The following is a 6,790-nucleotide window of genomic DNA, read 5'->3' as shown; positions in this document are numbered from 1 at the left end:
TAGATGTTCTTGTAAACATAACCAGGAGGCAAACCAGTGGCAGAACCATGCTTTATTTTATTTCCCACTTGTTTCACATAAACATGCTCCCAGAGGGGGGAAAAAAAAATCATGTTCCCACCACAAGCATTCCAGAGAGTTCCAGGCAAAACCGAGAGCTTGGATTCCTTTTAAATCTTGTTTTCTATGTGACATGTGACATAAAAAAATCAACAGCAGTAGCACCAGGAGGAGGGAACTGCTGTTAGCCATATATTAACTCTACAACGACAAGAAATAAAATCATGCAAATGTCCAAACCCTTCCTGTGCCGCTGTGTTTTTCAACTCTGTTAGACCCGGCAGCCGGCCAGCCAAGTCACATTATCGGCTTACAAAATGACTGCTGGGACAAAAGATGGAGGACTAAAGTGATAAGAGATGCACAGAGACAGACAGGGAGGTGGGTGGGGGGGGCACCAATTGTTTTCAGTACACTTTCAATTACACAGATGGCTTCAAATGACCTATAGCTGAAAGCAAAAAAGATCTAATGGGGGATACGGATGTTTGACTTTTTCTCTCTCTCTACACACACACACACACACACACACACACGCTGCATTTTTATTCCATCAATATTTACCCTACATTGGATGAAAGGATTACAGCTCTTTTATTTAACAAAGCAAAGGATGCTTATTGAATTACTCATACTGAATTGTACCATAAAAGCATTATATATGAAAAAATACCCCAGATTTAAGTATGTGGTCTGCAGAGCTACATCACCATGTTGTTGTCACGCGCACACACACACACACACACACACGCATTCCTCAGCACATATTTGCTGTTTCTGAACATTTTGTCTGTGCAGATGTGTTGCCACAGAAAATGTGCGCACACACACACACACACATACACACACGCACACACGCACACACACACACACACAAAAGCCAAATCCTTGCTTGGTGACAGCACCGCCTTCCCTTTCCTGTTAATGATATTTGGTGACTAACATAAGCCGTTTATTAGAAAATATGCCCAGGGCGTTTCGTTCCTGATGCAATGAGTCAAGATTTCCACCTCTATATCCTGATCCACAAAATCCTGAAACTAGGAATTACATATACAAATAGTTTAAACCTGAGGTCATCAGCATGCCACGACTTGATGCTATGTTAGGAGAGTGAAAGCTGTGTCGACTCACATCTGTAGAAACTGTAACCTACAGAGCAGTTCCTGTTGACACCCCAACTTTCTGGAAGTCACGCAAAGTGGCACCTGGGAGCCATTTAAAAATACAAAATGATGCTCATAACAATAGTGAGCTGTCAAGGTCAGACGACTCTTCTGGACAGTTTGAAGCACATCTGCCATTGTGTCCCACAGAGTGTCTTCCCATAGAAAACCGGACAACATGAGGGGTCACAACCATATGATTCTTGGAACCGACACAAGGCCACGTCCATTGAGTGAGGCCGTAAAACCACAAACATGCGTCAGTAATTCGTCACTGATCCTGCAAACCAGACGATTATTTGTAGCACAGAGGCATTCCTCCAAGAATAACCGGAACGTGTTGGCGTTCGGGACTGGGTGCTGCGTTTGTTTGACAGCGACCAGTGCCTGACAAAGGAAAAAAATCAGAACAGAATGAGAACTTAAAGGAGAAAATAATTTAAAACAAAGATAATGAGACCTTTGCGGAAAGAAGGAGACTACAGGTGCTTTACAGGCGTGTTTGACGTATTCTGGCAGTAAACACATTTTGCATCTGATGAAAAGCGGCTCAGTCGACCACCATGGTAAGCCAGCCAGATGCTAGCTTTAGATGTGGTTTCAGACCACAGAGGAGCAGTAATTAAAGACAAGATGCTAAAAGCAAGCTAAGTGACAATCTAAGCCTCATAATCTGTGTGATAAGCTACTTGACCTCTGTGATTGGAGTCATATTTCTACTTAAACCCAACTTCTGCTTTTCAGTTTTGGCCGATGGTTTACTCACAACTTCTCTGTCACTGAGAGCAACCACAGAAAAACAGAACTTCCTCTTTGGGTATAAAAGCAATCAGCTAACCCTTTTTTGTGAATCCCAAAAGAGAACACTGAGGCTATGAAGACATTCCAGAAATAACACGATGCCAAATGTAAACATGACCACACTGCTGGCTACATGATTAAGCAAGCTAAGTACAAACAGTTTTACCTGATTCAACATGATCTCACATAAAGATACACACATCGCAACTGCATTATGCATGAGGTGGTTTACGGCAAGTAAAGAGGTCTCGACCCTGTACCACGCACAGCATGTGCTTGTGTATGTAAGTTGACTGTATGTTCATGTATCAAATGCAGCAAACAAACAAACTGGGATGATGACTCAACGAGCAGGCATTCATAAATACAGCAGCTAGCCATGTCGCCTCTAACACTTAATCTCTGTGTTCAGTCCCCTGTGTTTCTGCCTGAAGGCTACAGATAAGACAAAGTTGTCTCAGACTTCAGCTCCTGACCTCTGGTGTCAGGTCGGCTCTGGAAGTGTCTTTCTTTTCACAGCACAGAGATATTTCCTTTGGAGAAAACACCCTGATAATGAAGTGTTAACAACAACAACAACAAAAAAGCAAACCTGCTTTCTCAGGCAATTTCCCTGCTTTGGATTAGGATTGTTAAACTGAGGGGGGTTACAAAAATTATTCACACTTTTGGTGTATTTTTAAGCTATGCAAATAAAATAAAGAGCTTGCATTTTTCCCCCACACTTGCAAGCTGCGCCTCTGAAATTCTTCAGATTCCTGTTTGTCAGATTACTCCAAGTCATTCTCCTGTACACGTTTCAGGTACTCTGACGTATGTGCAACGATCAAATATCAGCCAGTCAGGTCTTGTGTCACTGTCTATCTACTGCAAGCAGCAAGTTTTTATGTTCAATCACCCCCCCAAACCCCCACCCCCCCGGGTATGCCAAGTAGGATGCATGCATGTCATAATACTGTACATTTACATGTTTATACATCCTGATATATTTCAAGATAACTGTAGATTATAGGGTTTTTGCAGAGCTCCTAGTTGACTTTTTTCAGCATGAGGTCAGGATTAAAGGAGTGGCACATGGAAGCTTGCTTACAATGAGATTTTCAGCCAAGGCACAGACAGATAACAAGAGATTACCCGTTCCTGCTGTTGTTATGGTGCCCTGCAGCATATTCGCGATCACACCTAGGTAATGAATAACCGCAGAGTAAACCGAGCTCCCTGAGTGCAACCCATCCCGAGGCATGTAACGTTATTAAACCGATCGGTCACTCTGGCATTAGCTTGTACAAACACAGTGTTAAAAAAAAGTCCACTGAAGCATCTAATAATATTCAGCAAACAATGAAACGCACTTTCATTGCTCTGTGTACTGAACATATATAGCTTTAATGACAAATAAAGCTCCTTGATTTGCCCAATGTGCACTGATTTGAGGCTGCATCGCCAGATTTTGGCTTCATGAGCTGAAACAACACATAATAAAGAAAGCAGAACTTGATTCAATTAGAAAAAAGCACCGGCACCTAATAGCAAGAGACAAAATGTCTGCGTGTGATAACAAGAGACTTTGTGTCTTGCCAAACTCACTTTAAAGTGATGCAATCCACATTCTGGCAATAAACGGGCTTTAATGTTGTGAAGTTAAAGCACGCTGCCTTCTACTTAAAGTGCTTTAATTACCTTATGAAACACTTTGCAACATCTGTTTTGAAATATGAAGAAAGTTTGCTGGCTTGCTACTGTCCTTTTCCTCGCCCTTTAAACTGATCAACAACATGATCCCTCACTGTGTGTTTCAAGTGGGTTTGTGCATGACAGCTTTAGGTAAACAAACAAATCAGCAAGTAACATTTGCATCTGCCACTGATCTTCTAAGCTTGTTTACATTCAAAGATACTTTGGACTGATGATCTCTCTCATGTAGTTGCTTACAGTCTCCACTCCAAGTCCCTGTAAGATAAATGAGCTCACAGCAAACCAAGCTAACATTTAGACTGTGAAAGTAGACTAAATATTAATTTTATGTCACTGCAACCATCACATAAAGCAAAACAAACCTGCATTCGTATGAGACACAAACTATTGTGGTTTTGGTTGCAGACAGAAGATATTACTTACTGCAAAGGATAAATCGTTGCACAAACCTAACAAAATGATAACCGTCAGGTGGTAAAGGGTGTAATTTTAACTTAATTCTAATTAAGTACTTTGAGTAGTACATATGAGGTTCAGATGGGGAAAGCAAATCATGTCAAAGCCCCCAGTGAGTTAGTGGGGACGTTTGTCAAACGAAAAGACACATAAAAACAGTTTAAAGGTAGCCGGATAAAGAGAGTGCCAACATAGCCTATTTCACAACTTTAACTACAGCTGCAAAAAAAGTCTATATTGGCATTAACTGACCCAGACACAACACAGATAGAATCATGTCGCTGAACTCCACTGAAACAAATACAACAAACATGATCACAGAATTATATTAGCTGACTGGGAAATGTCGTCAGGAAAACTTTGCGTTACATAGCAACAACCGCAAACGCGCCTTCAATAATCAATTCCAGCGTAATTGAAAACGTGTGAGGCGGTGTCACTCCTCAAGAAGATAAATTTACACGGGTCAAAACCACACGTCTGGTGATTTACTAGACAGCATATGTGAGTATTGCTAACAGTCAGAGGATTTGTTCTTACCCTGCTGTGTGTTGGTCGCCGCCACCGCCGTGTCTCCGCCGCGCTTTCTGGCCGGGGACAGTAAGTGGAGCCCTCAGCCCAAACAACCAAAGAGACTGCGCTTCACCGTCAAGATAGTTCACATCCCCTTGACACGTTCTCCGCTGCACGACTACCCCGGAAATCAGCTCGCACTCCCAGAGGTTTAAAAAGAATGGAAATCGGAAGCGGTGATATGACCTTTTAGCATCAGATCGCTCTCTACGTCCTAAAAGTGATCAAGCGTGATAAAAATGAGCTGTGTTGTTAGAGCACAACTGCATTAACGCGACCAGATAGCCTTTTCTTTAAAGCGTAGTTCATCTTCTTTTGCAGCTCACTTCAGCCAACCCCTATCTCACTTAAAAGTTTCACAGTTAAGTTAGCGGGCCAGAAGCTCACTCCGAGAGAACGTTGAATAAATGAAATATGAACAGAGAAGAGAAATGACCTGCTAGCTGCCTGTCTCAGTGTGTCAAATAGGCTATGATGGTTTAAATCAGAGTGATATTAATAGGGGTACAGGAGAATGGGGTTGGCTGTCACGTCAATTACACTCCGCTCGCTAGAGGGCGCTGTTGAAAAGGTTGGTGCTGAAATTTTTAAAATTAGCACCAGATGTCACCTACAGGGTCATCCCAGGAGTAATAAAACACTTGACATTGAGGTGAGAAGTTTATTTAAATTATCTATCGTCCATTGTCTAAAGTTCATGGCCCAAGTGCATTTATGGCGTGCTAGTCAAATGGCACATGATCAGGGCACAGAGTAAGGTACAAGGTGCAAAGGTATTGTATTTATTGTCTTCATTAATCATAGATGTGTCTTGGGCATAGCATGAATTTAACCATTCAGGGTCATCGCCTATTAACTTTAAAAGACAGGTGCACCCACACATTGCTATTTAAACAGTCACTCATATAGCTAAGGGATAGTCATGTGGTTCCTCTGCCACCGCCGTCTCCCAGTGTTCTGTCCCATAAACAACTCCATTTAAATGTATATGAGCAAATGTGCTAATATTTAATACTGTTTGTAAAATAGTGATATGTGGGGATCGCAGTCTAGAGATCGGACCTCACTGATTATTTATCTATTGTTAATTAATGTTCTGTGCTCTTTTAGTCTCCAGATTTCTGTTGCCTCAAGACAGCAATGGGCAACAACAGGCCTGACCACACCTCTTGTTTCCATTGTGTTTGTTTCTCATCTAAACAGTGGGTTTATAATAACTCAGTTATTATCATTAGAAATCTGTGTCAGCCTGTGCCACTGATAGAGTGACTGTTCTTCGTTGCTGTTGTTGTTGTTTCTTTTGCTATATAAGCACTTATAGGAATGATTTTTTCCTGTTAATGTTCTCTCCATGCAGAAGATGTTTTATGTTGTTGTATTTCAACGTGAAGTGAAATTTTGAATTCATTTTGGAGTTTGCCTCCATCTTTTATTTTTCCCTATTAAAATGACTGGGACAAACAACACACAGTGAGTGACTACCAAACCTAAGATGTGTGTGGTTATAAGTGCACAAGATGTATTTGACAGTCCATATCTTTGAACAGAATTGAAATGAAGTCTATTAAATTTAATTATTATTAAGTAAAAAGTGTGACAACCAACCCCATTCTCCCCTACTGGTAGCCTACTTTACTAACTATATTTCAATTAGGTTTAGCTTAGTTTAAATTTACACTGCCAAAGATTGCATTATAAAGTTTGCATCCTGTCGACACTCATTTAACAGTTAATGTAGATTCCTGTCCCTCACTGCTGTAAACTGATAGCTTTTGCATATAAAATAATCATAATGTGGGATACAACATCCAAAGTAATGTTTCCTTTATTAGGTTGATTTTTGTTTTCATAGAATATGAAAAAAAATTCACCAATGAATCAGTCTGCAGCCGAACAGGCCTCAGCATAGCATGTGTGCTGGAATCAGTTCTTGGATATTTTCAACTCAGTGTAGTCTCATCCTGTTTTAAGATCAAACATGATTGATCTTCTGCGTGGAAAGTCTGCCTCAGTAGTTTCTAGTGCTTTAAATCCGACTC

Source organism: Scatophagus argus, chromosome 3 (genome assembly GCF_020382885.2).
Source record: "Scatophagus argus isolate fScaArg1 chromosome 3, fScaArg1.pri, whole genome shotgun sequence".
Classification (NCBI taxonomy): domain Eukaryota; kingdom Metazoa; phylum Chordata; class Actinopteri; family Scatophagidae; genus Scatophagus; species Scatophagus argus.
This window is presented reverse-complemented; position numbering follows the sequence as displayed.